General features: G+C 45.2%; 1 protein-coding gene and 13 non-coding genes across 16 annotated transcripts in view; 13 read left to right on the top strand and 1 right to left on the bottom strand.

Moving 5' to 3' along the window:
- The window catches only part of eogt (EGF domain-specific O-linked N-acetylglucosamine (GlcNAc) transferase), a 202,130-nt gene that overhangs the window by 123,332 nt on the left and 65,729 nt on the right, over positions 1–13,069 (bottom strand). The window lies entirely within an intron of this gene.
- On the top strand, positions 915–986 carry trnae-uuc (transfer RNA glutamic acid (anticodon UUC)). Its single transcript has one exon. It is a non-coding gene; the product is annotated as a tRNA-Glu (tRNA).
- Positions 1,407–1,478, top strand: trnae-uuc (transfer RNA glutamic acid (anticodon UUC)). The gene has a single exon. It is a non-coding gene; the product is annotated as a tRNA-Glu (tRNA).
- On the top strand, positions 1,897–1,968 carry trnae-uuc (transfer RNA glutamic acid (anticodon UUC)). The gene has a single exon. It is a non-coding gene; the product is annotated as a tRNA-Glu (tRNA).
- trnae-cuc (transfer RNA glutamic acid (anticodon CUC)) lies at positions 3,100–3,171 on the top strand. Its single transcript has one exon. It is a non-coding gene; the product is annotated as a tRNA-Glu (tRNA).
- On the top strand, positions 4,554–4,625 carry trnae-uuc (transfer RNA glutamic acid (anticodon UUC)). Its single transcript has one exon. It is a non-coding gene; the product is annotated as a tRNA-Glu (tRNA).
- On the top strand, positions 6,258–6,329 carry trnae-uuc (transfer RNA glutamic acid (anticodon UUC)). Its single transcript has one exon. It is a non-coding gene; the product is annotated as a tRNA-Glu (tRNA).
- On the top strand, positions 6,504–6,575 carry trnae-uuc (transfer RNA glutamic acid (anticodon UUC)). Its single transcript has one exon. It is a non-coding gene; the product is annotated as a tRNA-Glu (tRNA).
- On the top strand, positions 7,471–7,542 carry trnae-cuc (transfer RNA glutamic acid (anticodon CUC)). Its single transcript has one exon. It is a non-coding gene; the product is annotated as a tRNA-Glu (tRNA).
- trnae-uuc (transfer RNA glutamic acid (anticodon UUC)) lies at positions 8,883–8,954 on the top strand. The gene has a single exon. It is a non-coding gene; the product is annotated as a tRNA-Glu (tRNA).
- Positions 9,375–9,446, top strand: trnae-uuc (transfer RNA glutamic acid (anticodon UUC)). The gene has a single exon. It is a non-coding gene; the product is annotated as a tRNA-Glu (tRNA).
- On the top strand, positions 9,865–9,936 carry trnae-uuc (transfer RNA glutamic acid (anticodon UUC)). The gene has a single exon. It is a non-coding gene; the product is annotated as a tRNA-Glu (tRNA).
- Positions 11,069–11,140, top strand: trnae-cuc (transfer RNA glutamic acid (anticodon CUC)). Its single transcript has one exon. It is a non-coding gene; the product is annotated as a tRNA-Glu (tRNA).
- On the top strand, positions 12,523–12,594 carry trnae-uuc (transfer RNA glutamic acid (anticodon UUC)). The gene has a single exon. It is a non-coding gene; the product is annotated as a tRNA-Glu (tRNA).

The raw sequence follows: 13,069 nt of genomic DNA, 5'->3' as shown, positions 1-13,069 counted from the left end.
TGGTTAGAATTTGGCGCTCTCACCGCTGCGGCCCGCGTTCGATTCCTAGTCGGGGAATGTGCATTTATGGTTCAAAATTAATGATCATTTGTACATAATACTGTGATTCTCTGCTGCTACCGACATCAATGAGTCTATTAGGTGAAAGAACTACTTTGTTATACGCTCTGGGTTGACTCTGTACAGACCCATTGATTCATATTGAGAGGTCTGGTATATTCCTGACCAAATCCCTAGTGGTTAGGATTCGGCGCTCTCACCGCCGCGGCCCGGGTTCGATTCCCAGTCAGGGAATGTGCATTTTTGGTTCAAAATTAATGATCATTTGTATAGAATACTGGCATGCTCTGCTGCTACAAGGATCAACAAAGTTTATTAGGTGAAAGAACTACTTTGTTATACACTCTTGGCCTGCTCTGTACAGACAACTGGATTTATGTTGAGAGGTCTGGTACGCTACTAACCAGATCCCTGATGGTCTAGTGGTTAGGATTCAGCGCTCTCACCGCCGTGGCCTGGATTCGATTCCCGGTCAGGGACTGTGCATTTATGGGTCAAAATTAATGATCATTTGTACATAATACTGTGATTTTCTGCTGCTACCAACATCAATGAGTCTATCAGATGAATGAACTACTTTGTTATAATCTCTTGGTTGACTCTCTACAGACCACTGGATTCATGTTGAGAGGTCTGGTACACTACTAACCAGCTCCCAGATGGTCTGGTGGTTTGGATTCGGCGCTCTCTTATGGTTCAAAATTAATGATCATTTGTATATAATAGTGGGGCTCTGCTGCTACAAGGATCAACAAAGTTTATTAGGTGAAAGAACTACTTTGTTATACACTCTTGGCCTGCTCTGTACAGACTAGTGGATTCATGTTGAGAGGTCTGGTACACTACTAACCAGCTCCCTGATGGTCTAGTGGCTAGGATTCGGCGCTTTCACCGCCGCGGCCCGGGTTCGATTCCCGGTCAGGGAATGTGCATTTGTGGTTCAACATTAGTGATCATTTGTATAGAATACTGGCATGCTCTGCTGCTACCAGGATCAACAAAGTTTATTAGGTGAACGAATTGCTTTGTTATACACTCTTAGCATGCTCTGTACAGACCCATGGATTCATCTTATGAGGTCTGGTACACTACTAACCAACTCCCTAGCGGTCTAGCGGTTAGGATTCGGCGCTCTCACCTCCGCGGCCCGGGTTTGATTCCGGGACAGGGAATGTACACTTTTGGTTCAACATTAATGATCATTTGTATATAATAGTGGGATTCTCTGCTGCTACCAGGATCAACAAAGTTTATTAGGTGAAAGAACTACTTTGTTATACACTCTTGGCCTGCTCTGTACAGACCACTGGATTCATGTTGAGAGGTCTGGTACACTACTAACCACCTCCCTGATGGTCCAGTGGCTAGGATTCGGCGCTTTCACCGCCGCGGCCCGGGTTCGATTCCCGCTCAGGGAATGTGCATTTGTGGTTCAACATTAGTGATCATTTGTATAGAATACTGGCATGCTCTGCTGCTACCAGGATCAACAAAGTTTATTAGGTGAACGAATTGCTTTGTTATACACTCTTGGCATGCTCTGTACAGACCACTGGATTCATGTTGAGAGGTCTGGTACACTACTAACCAGCTCCCAGATGGTCTAGTGGTTTGGATTCGGCGCTCTCACCGCCGCGGCCCGGGTTTGATTCCCGGACAAGGAATGTACACTTATGGTTCAACATTGATGATCATTTGTATATAATAGTGGGGCTCTGCTGCTACAAGGATCAACAAAGTTTATTAGGTGAAAGAACTACTTTGTTATACACTCTTGGCCTGCTCTGTACAGACTAGTGGATTCATGTTGAGAGGTCTGGTACACTACTAACCAGCTCCCTGATGGTCTAGTGGCTAGGATTCGGCGCTTTCACCGCCGCGGCCCGGGTTCGATTCCCGGTCAGGGAATGTGCATTTGTGGTTCAACATTAGTGATCATTTGTATAGAATACTGGCATGCTCTGCTGCTACCAGGATAAACAAAGTTTATTAGGTGAACGAATTGCTTTATTATACACTCTTGGCATGCTCTGTACAGACCACTGGATTCATGTTGAGAGGTCTGGTACGCTACTAACCAGCTCCCAGATGGTCTAGTGGTTAGGATTCGGCGCTCTCACCGCCGCGGCCCGGGTTTGATTCCCAGACAGGGAATGTACACTTATGGTTCAACATTAATGATCATTTGTATATAATAGTGGGATTCTCTGCTGCTACCAGGATCAACAAAGTTTATTAGGTGAAAGAACTACTTTGTTATACACTCTGGCCTGCTCTGTACAGACCACTGGATTCATGTTGAGAGGTCTGGTACACTACTAACCAGCTCCCTGATGATCTAGTGGTTAGGATTCGGCGCCGCGGCCCGGGTTCGATTCCCGGTCAGGGAATGTGCATTTATAGTTCAAAATTAATGATCATTTCTATATAATAGTGGGATGCTCTGCTGCTACCAGGATCAACAAAGTTTATTAGGTGAAAGAACTACTTTGTTATACTCTCTTGGTTGACCCTGTACAGACCCATTGATTCATATTGAGAGGTCTGGTATACTACTGACCAAATCCCTAGTGGTTATGATTCGGCACTCTCACCGTCGCGGCCCGGGATCGATTCCCAGTCAGGGAATGTGCATTTGTGGTTCAAAATTAATGATCATTTGTATATAATAGTGGGATGCTCTGCTGCTACCAAGATCAATGAGTCTATTAGGTGAAAGAACTACTTTGTTATACTCTCTTGGTTGACTCTGTACAGACCCATTGATTGATATTGAGAGGTCTAGTATACGACTGATCTAAATCCCTAGTGGTTAGGATTCGGCGCTCTCACCGCCGCGGCCCGGGTTCGATTCCCAGTCAGGGAATATGCATTTGTGGTTCAAAATTAATGATCATTTGTATAGAATACTGGCATGCTCTACTGCTACCAGGATCAACAAAGTTTATTAGGTGAAAGAACTACTTTGTTATACACTCTGGCCTGCTCTGTACAGATCACTGGATTCATGTTGAGAGGTCTGGTACACTGCTAACCAGCTCCCTGATGGTCTAGTGGTTAGGATTCGGCGCTCTCACCGCCGCGGCCCGGGTTCGATTCCCGGTCAGGGAATGTACACTTATGGTTCAACATTAATGATCATTTCTATATAATAGTGGGATGCTCTGCTGCTACCAGGATCAACAAAGTTTATTAGGTGAAAGAACTACTTTGTTATACACTCTGGCCTGCTCTGTACAGACCACTGGATTCATGTTGAGAGGTCTGGTACACCGCTAACTAGCTCCCCGATGATCTAGTGGTTAGGATTCGGTGCCGCGGCCCGGGTTCGATTCCCGGTCAGGGAATGTGCATTTATAGTTCAAAATTAATGATCATTTCTATATAATAGTGGGATGCTCTGCTGCTACCAGGATCAACAAAGTTTATTAGGTGAAAGAACTACTTTGTTATACACTCTTGGCCTGCTCTGTACAGACCACTGGATTTATGTTGAGAGGTCTGGTACGCTACTAACCAGCTCCCTGATGGTCTAGTGGTTAGGATTTGGCGCTCTCACCGCTGCGGCCCGCGTTCGATTCCTAGTCGGGGAATGTGCATTTATGGTTCAAAATTAATGATCATTTGTACATAATACTGTGATTCTCTGCTGCTACCGACATCAATGAGTCTATTAGGTGAAAGAACTACTTTGTTATACGCTCTGGGTTGACTCTGTACAGACCCATTGATTCATATTGAGAGGTCTGGTATATTCCTGACCAAATCCCTAGTGGTTAGGATTCGGCGCTCTCACCGCCGCGGCCCGGGTTCGATTCCCAGTCAGGGAATGTGCATTTTTGGTTCAAAATTAATGATCATTTGTATAGAATACTGGCATGCTCTGCTGCTACAAGGATCAACAAAGTTTATTAGGTGAAAGAACTACTTTGTTATACACTCTTGGCCTGCTCTGTACAGACAACTGGATTTATGTTGAGAGGTCTGGTACGCTACTAACCAGCTGCCTGATGGTCTAGTGGTTAGGATTCAGCGCTCTCACCGCCGTGGCCTGGATTCGATTCCCGGTCAGGGACTGTGCATTTATGGGTCAAAATTAATGATCATTTGTACATAATACTGTGATTTTCTGCTGCTACCAACATCAATGAGTCTATCAGATGAATGAACTACTTTGTTATAATCTCTTGGTTGACTCTCTACAGACCACTGGATTCATGTTGAGAGGTCTGGTACACTACTAACCAGCTCCCAGATGGTCTGGTGGTTTGGATTCGGCGCTCTCACCGCCGCGGCCCGGGTTTGATTCCAGGACAGGGAATGTACACTTATGGTTCAAAATTAATGATCATTTGTATATAATAGTGGGGCTCTGCTGCTACAAGGATCAACAAAGTTTATTAGGTGAAAGAACTACTTTGTTATACACTCTTGGCCTGCTCTGTACAGACTAGTGGATTCATGTTGAGAGGTCTGGTACACTACTAACCAGCTCCCTGATGGTCTAGTGGCTAGGATTCGGCGCTTTCACCGCCGCGGCCCGGGTTTGATTCCCGGTCAGGGAATGTGCATTTGTGGTTCAACATTAGTGATCATTTGTATAGAATACTGGCATGCTCTGCTGCTACCAGGATCAACAAAGTTTATTAGGTGAACGAATTGCTTTGTTATACACTCTTAGCATGCTCTGTACAGACCACTGGATTCATGTTGAGAGGTCTGGTACACTACTAACCAGCTCCCAGATGGTCTAGTGGTTAGGATTCGGCGCTCTCACCGCCGCGGCCCGGGTTTGATTCCACGACAGGGAATGTACACTTATGGTTCAACATTAATGATCATTTGTATATAATAGTGGGATTCTCTGCTGCTACCAGGATCAACAAAGTTTATTAGGTGAAAGAACTACTTTGTTATACACTCTGGCCTGCTCTGTACAGACCACTGGATTCATGTTGAGAGGTCTGGTACACTACTAACTAGCTCCCTGATGGTCTAGTGGTTAGGATTTGGCGCTCTCACCGCTGCGGCCCGCGTTCGATTCCTAGTCGGGGAATGTGCATTTATGGTTCAAAATTAATGATCATTTGTACATAATACTGTGATGCTCTGCTGCTACCGACATCAATGAGTCTATTAGGTGAAAGAACTACTTTGTTATACTCTCTGGGTTGACTCTGTACAGACCCATTGATTCATATTGAGAGGTCTGGTATACAACTGACCAAATCCCTAGTGGTTAGGATTCGGCGCTCTCACCACTACGAACCCGGGTTCGATTCCCGGTCAGGGAATGTGCATTTGTGGTTCAAAATTAATGATCATTTGTATAGAATACTGGCATGCTCTGCTGCTACAAGGATCAACAAAGTTTATTAGGTGAAAGAACTACTTTGTTATACACTCTTGGCCTGCTCTGTACAGACCACTGGATTTATGTTGAGAAGTCTGGTACGCTACTAACCAGCTCCCTGATGGTCTAGTGGTTAGGATTCAGCGCTCTCACCGCCGTGGCCAGGACTCGATTCCCGATTAGGGACTGTGCATTTATGGTTCAAAATTAATGATCATTTGTACATAATACTGTGATTCTCTGCTGCTACCAACATCAATGAGTCTATTAGGTGAATGAACTACTTTGTTATACTCTCTTGGTTGACTCTCTACAGACCCATTGATTCATATTGAGAGGTCTGGTATACATACTACTGACCAAGTCCCTAGTGGTTAGGATTCGGCGCTCTCACCGCCGCGGCCCGGGTTTGATTCCCACTCAGGGAATTTGCATTTATGGTTCAAAATTAATGATCATTTATAGAATACTGGCATGCACTGCTGCTACCAGGATCAACAAAGTTCATTAGGTGAAAGAACTACTTTGTTATATGCTCTTGGCCTGCTCTGTACAGACCCATGGATTCATCTTATGAGGTCTGGTACACTACTAACCAACTCCCTAGCGGTCTAGCGGTTAGGATTCGGCGCTCTCACCTCCGCGGCCCGGGTTTGATTCCGGGACAGGGAATGTACACTTTTGGTTCAACATTAATGATCATTTGTATATAATAGTGGGGCTCTGCTGCTACAAGGATCAACAAAGTTTATTAGGTGAAAGAACTACTTTGTTATACACTCTTGGCCTGCTCTGTACAGACCACTGGATTCATGTTGAGAGGTCTGGTACACTACTAACCACCTCCCTGATGGTCCTGTGGCTAGGATTCGGCGCTTTCACCGCCGCGGCCCGGGTTCGATTCCCGCTCAGGGAATGTGCATTTGTGGTTCAACATTAGTGATCATTTGTATAGAATACTGGAATGCTCTGCTGCTACCAGGATCAACAAAGTTTATTAGGTGAACGAATTGCTTTGTTATACACTCTTGGCATGCTCTGTACAGACCACTGGATTCATGTTGAGAGATCTGGTACACTACTAACCAGCTCCCTGATGGTCTAGTGGCTAGGATTCGGCGCTTTCACCGCCGCGGCCCGGGTTCGATTCCCGGTCAGGGAATGTGCATTTGTGGTTCAACATTAGTGATAATTTGTATAGAATACTGGCATGCTCTGCTGCTACCAGGATCAACAAAGTTTATTAGGTGAACGAATTGCTTTGTTATACACTCTTGGCATGCTCCGTACAGACCACTGGATTCATGTTGAGAGGTCTGGTACACTACTAACCAGCTCCCAGATGGTCTAGTGGTTAGGATTCGGTGCTCTCACCGCCGCGGCCCGGGTTTGATTCCCAGACAGGGAATGTACACTTATGGTTCAACATTAATGATCATTTGTATATAATAGTGGGATTCTCTGCTGCTACCAGGATCAACAAAGTTTATTAGGTGAAAGAACTAATTTGTTATACACTCTGGCCTGCTCTGTACAGACCACTGGATTCATGTTGAGAGGTCTGGTACACTACTAACCAGCTCCCTGATGATCTAGTGGTTAGGATTCGGCGCCGCGGCCCGGGTTCGATTCCCGGTCAGGAAATGTGCATTTATAGTTCAAAATTAATGATCATTTCTATATAATAGTGGGATGCTCTGCTGCTACCAGGATCAACAAAGTTTATTAGGTGAAAGAACTACTTTGTTATACTCTCTTGGTTGACCCTGTACAGACCCATTGATTCATATTGAGAGGTCTGGTATACGACTGATCTAAATCCCTAGTGGTTAGGATTCGGCGCTCTCACCGCCGCGGCCCGGGTTCGATTCCCAGTCAGGTAATATGCATTTGTGGTTCAAAATTAATGATCATTTGTATAGAATACTGGCATGCTCTACTGCTACCAGGATCAACAAAGTTTATTAGGTGAACGAACTGCTTTGTTATACACTCTTGGCATGCTCTGTACAGATCACTGGATTCATGTTGAGAGGTCTGGTACACTGCTAACCAGCTCCCTGATGGTCTAGTGGTTAGGATTCGGCGCTCTCACCGCCGCGGCCCGGGTTCGATTCCCGGTCAGGGAATGTACACTTATGGTTCAACATTAATGATCATTTCTATATAATAGTGGGATGCTCTGCTGCTACCAGGATCAACAAAGTTTATTAGGTGAAAGAACTACTTTGTTATACACTCTGGCCTGCTCTGTACAGACCACTGGATTCATGTTGAGAGGTCTGGTACACCGCTAACTAGCTCCCCGATGATCTAGTGGTTAGGATTCGGTGCCGCGGCCCGGGTTCGATTCCCGGTCAGATATATGTGCATTTATAGTTCAAAATTAATGATCATTTCTATATAATAGTGGGATGCTCTGCTGCTACCAGGATCAACAAAGTTTATTAGGTGAAAGAACTACTTTGTTATACACTCTTGGCCTGCTCTGTACAGACCACTGGATTTATGTTGAGAGGTCTGGTACGCTACTAACCAGCTCCCTGATGGTCTAGTGGTTAGAATTTGGCGCTCTCACCGCTGCGGCCCGCGTTCGATTCCTAGTCGGGGAATGTGCATTTATGGTTCAAAATTAATGATCATTTGTACATAATACTGTGATTCTCTGCTGCTACCGACATCAATGAGTCTATTAGGTGAAAGAACTACTTTGTTATACGCTCTGGGTTGACTCTGTACAGACCCATTGATTCATATTGAGAGGTCTGGTATATTCCTGACCAAATCCCTAGTGGTTAGAATTCGGCGCTCTCACCGCCGCGGCCCGGGTTTGATTCCCAGTCAGGGAATGTGCATTTTTGGTTCAAAATTAATGATCATTTGTATAGAATACTGGCACGCTCTGCTGCTACAAGGATCAACAAAGTTTATTAGGTGAAAGAACTACTTTGTTATACACTCTTGGCCTGCTCTGTACAGACAACTGGATTTATGTTGAGAGGTCTGGTACGCTACTAACGAGCTCCCTGATGGTCTAGTGGTTAGGATTCAGCGCTCTCACCGCCGTGGCCTGGATTCGATTCCCGGTCAGGGACTGTGCATTTATGGGTCAAAATTAATGATCATTTGTACATAATACTGTGATTTTCTGCTGCTACCAACATCAATGAGTCTATCAGATGAATGAACTACTTTGTTATAATCTCTTGGTTGACTCTCTACAGACCACTGGATTCATGTTGAGAGGTCTGGTACACTACTAACCAGCTCCCAGATGGTCTGGTGGTTTGGATTCGGCGCTCTCTTATGGTTCAAAATTAATGATCATTTGTATATAATAGTGGGGCTCTGCTGCTACAAGGATCAACAAAGTTTATTAGGTGAAAGAACTACTTTGTTATACACTCTTGGCCTGCTCTGTACAGACTAGTGGATTCATGTTGAGAGGTCTGGTACACTACTAACCAGCTCCCTGATGGTCTAGTGGCTAGGATTCGGCGCTTTCACCGCCGCGGCCCGGGTTCGATTCCCGGTCAGGGAATGTGCATTTGTGGTTCAAAATTAGTGATCATTTGTATAGAATACTGGCATGCTCTGCTGCTACCAGGATCAACAAAGTTTATTAGGTGAACGAATTGCTTTCTTATACACTCTTAGCATGCTCTGTACAGACCCATGGATTCATCTTATGAGGTCTGGTACACTACTAACCAACTCCCTAGCGGTCTAGCGGTTAGGATTCGGCGCTCTCACCTCCGCGGCCCGGGTTTGATTCCGGGACAGGGAATGTACACTTTTGGTTCAACATTAATGATCATTTGTATATAATAGTGGGATTCTCTGCTGCTACCAGGATCAACAAAGTTTATTAGGTGAAAGAACTACTTTGTTATACACTCTTGGCCTGCTCTGTACAGACCACTGGATTCATGTTGAGAGGTCTGGTACACTACTAACCACCTCCCTGATGGTCCAGTGGCTAGGATTCGGCGCTTTCACCGCCGCGGCCCGGGTTCGATTCCCGCTCAGGGAATGTGCATTTGTGGTTCAACATTAGTGATCATTTGTATAGAATACTGGCATGCTCTGCTGCTACCAGGATCAACAAAGTTTATTAGGTGAACGAATTGCTTTGTTATACACTCTTGGCATGCTCTGTACAGACCACTGGATTCATGTTGAGAGGTCTGGTACACTACTAACCAGCTCCCAGATGGTCTAGTGGTTTGGATTCGGCGCTCTCACCGCCGCGGCCCGGGTTTGATTCCCGGACAAGGAATGTACACTTATGGTTCAACATTGATGATCATTTGTATATAATAGTGGGGCTCTGCTGCTACAAGGATCAACAAAGTTTATTAGGTGAAAGAACTACTTTGTTATACACTCTTGGCCTGCTCTGTACAGACTAGTGGATTCATGTTGAGAGGTCTGGTACACTACTAACCAGCTCCCTGATGGTCTAGTGGCTAGGATTCGGCGCTTTCACCGCCGCGGCCCGGGTTCGATTCCCGGTCAGGGAATGTGCATTTGTGGTTCAACATTAGTGATCATTTGTATAGAATACTGGCATGCTCTGCTGCTACCAGGATCAACAAAGTTTATTAGGTGAACGAATTGCTTTGTTATACACTCTTGGCATGCTCTGTACAGACCACTGGATTCATGTTGAGAGGTCTGGTACGCTACTAACCAGCTCCCAGATGGTCTAGTGGTTAGGATTCGGCGCTCTCACCGCTGCGGCCCGGGTTTGATTCCCAGACAGGGAATGTACACTTATGGTTCAACATTAATGATCATTTGTATATAATAGTGGGATTCTCTGCTGCTACCAGGATCAACAAAGTTTATTAGGTGAAAGAACTACTTTGTTATACACTCTGGCCTGCTCTGTACAGACCACTGGATTCATGTTGAGAGGTCTGGTACACTACTAACCAGCTCCCTGATGATCTAGTGGTTAGGATTCGGCGCCGCGGCCCGGGTTCGATTCCCGGTCAGGGAATGTGCATTTATAGTTCAAAATTAATGATCATTTCTATATAATAGTGGGATGCTCTGCTGCTACCAGGATCAACAAAGTTTATTAGGTGAAAGAACTACTTTGTTATACTCTCTTGGTTGACCCTGTACAGACCCATTGATTCATATTGAGAGGTCTGGTATACTACTGACCAAATCCCTAGTGGTTATGATTCGGCACTCTCACCGTCGCGGCCCGGGATCGATTCCCAGTCAGGGAATATGCATTTGTGGTTCAAAATTAATGATCATTTGTATATAATAGTGGGATGCTCTGCTGCTACCAAGATCAATGAGTCTATTAGGTGAAAGAACTACTTTGTTATACTCTCTTGGTTGACTCTGTACAGACCCATTGATTGATATTGAGAGGTCTAGTATACGACTGATCTAAATCCCTAGTGGTTAGGATTCGGCGCTCTCACCGCCGCGGCCCGGGTTCGATTCCCAGTCAGGGAATATGCATTTGTGGTTCAAAATTAATGATCATTTGTATAGAATACTGGCATGCTCTACTGCTACCAGGATCAACAAAGTTTATTAGGTGAACGAACTGCTTTGTTATACACTCTTGGCATGCTCTGTACAGATCACTGGATTCATGTTGAGAGGTCTGGTACACTGCTAACCAGCTCCCTAATGGTCTAGTGGTTAGGATTCGGCGCTCTCACCGCCGCGGCCCGGGTTCGATTCCCGGTCAGGGAATGTACACTTATGGTTCAACATTAATGATCATTTCTATATAATAGTGGGATGCTCTGCTGCTACCAGGATCAACAAAGTTTATTAGGTGAAAGAACTACTTTGTTATACACTCTGGCCTGCTCTGTACAGACCACTGGATTCATGTTGAGAGGTCTGGTACACCGCTAACTAGCTCCCCGATGATCTAGTGGTTAGGATTCGGTGCCGCGGCCCGGGTTCGATTCCCGGTCAGGGAATGTGCATTTATAGTTCAAAATTAATGATCATTTCTATATAATAGTGGGATGCTCCGCTGCTACCAGGATCAACAAAGTTTATTAGGTGAAAGAACTACTTTGTTATACACTCTTGGCCTGCTCTGTACAGACCACTGGATTTATGTTGAGAGGTCTGGTACGCTACTAACCAGCTCCCTGATGGTCTAGTGGTTAGGATTTGGCGCTCTCACTGCTGCGGCCCGCGTTCGATTCCTAGTCGGGGAATGTGCATTTATGGTTCAAAATTAATGATCATTTGTACATAATACTGTGATTCTCTGCTGCTACCGACATCAATGAGTCTATTAGGTGAAAGAACTACTTTGTTATACGCTCTGGGTTGACTCTGTACAGACCCATTGATTCATATTGAGAGGTCTGGTATATTCCTGACCAAATCCCTAGTGGTTAGGATTCGGCGCTCTCACCGCCGCGGCCCGGGTTCGATTCCCAGTCAGGGAATGTGCATTTTTGGTTCAAAATTAATGATCATTTGTATAGAATACTGGCATGCTCTGCTGCTACAAGGATCAACAAAGTTTATTAGGTGAAAGAACTACTTTGTTATACACTCTTGGCCTGCTCTGTACAGACAACTGGATTTATGTTGAGAGGTCTGGTACGCTACTAACCAGCTCCCTGATGGTCTAGTGGTTAGGATTCAGCGCTCTCACCGCCGTGGCCTGGATTCCATTCCCGGTCAGGGACTGTGCATTTATGGGTCAAAATTAATGATCATTTGTACATAATACTGTGATTTTCTGCTGCTACCAACATCAATGAGTCTATCAGATGAATGAACTACTTTGTTATAATCTCTTGGTTGACTCTCTACAGACCACTGGATTCATGTTGAGAGGTCTGGTACACTACTAACCAGCTCCCAGATGGTCTGGTGGTTTGGATTCGGCGCTCTCACCCCCGCGGCCCGGGTTTGATTCCAGGACAGGGAATGTACACTTATGGTTCAAAATTAATGATCATTTGTATATAATAGTGGGGCTCTGCTGCTACAAGGATCAACAAAGTTTATTAGGTGAAAGAACTACTTTGTTATACACTCTTGGCCTGCTCTGTACAGACTAGTGGATTCATGTTGAGAGGTCTGGTACACTACTAACCAGCTCCCTGATGGTCTAGTGGCTAGGATTCGGCGCTTTCACCGCCGCGGCCCGGGTTCGATTCCCGGTCAGGGAATGTGCATTTGTGGTTCAACATTAGTGATCATTTGTATAGAATACTGGCATGCTCTGCTGCTACCAGGATCAACAAAGTTTATTAGGTGAACGAATTGCTTTGTTATACACTCTTAGCATGCTCTGTACAGACCACTGGATTCATGTTGAGAGGTCTGGTACACTACTAACCAGCTCCCAGATGGTCTAGTGGTTAGGATTCGGCGCTCTCACCGCCGCGGCCCGGGTTTGATTCCACGACAGGGAATGTACACTTATGGTTCAACATTAATGATCATTTGTATATAATAGTGGGATTCTCTGCTGCTACCAGGATCAACAAAGTTTATTAGGTGAAAGAACTACTTTGTTATACACTCTGGCCTGCTCTGTACAGACCACTGGATTCATGTTGAGAGGTCTGGTACACTACTAACTAGCTCCCTGATGGTCTAGTGGTTAGGATTCGGCGCTCTCACCGCTGCGGCCCGCGTTCG

Source organism: Lampris incognitus, chromosome 2 (genome assembly GCF_029633865.1).
Source record: "Lampris incognitus isolate fLamInc1 chromosome 2, fLamInc1.hap2, whole genome shotgun sequence".
Classification (NCBI taxonomy): Eukaryota; Metazoa; Chordata; class Actinopteri; order Lampriformes; family Lampridae; genus Lampris; species Lampris incognitus.
Note: the sequence above shows the minus strand (reverse complement) of the source record. Positions and strands in the feature narration are given on the sequence as shown.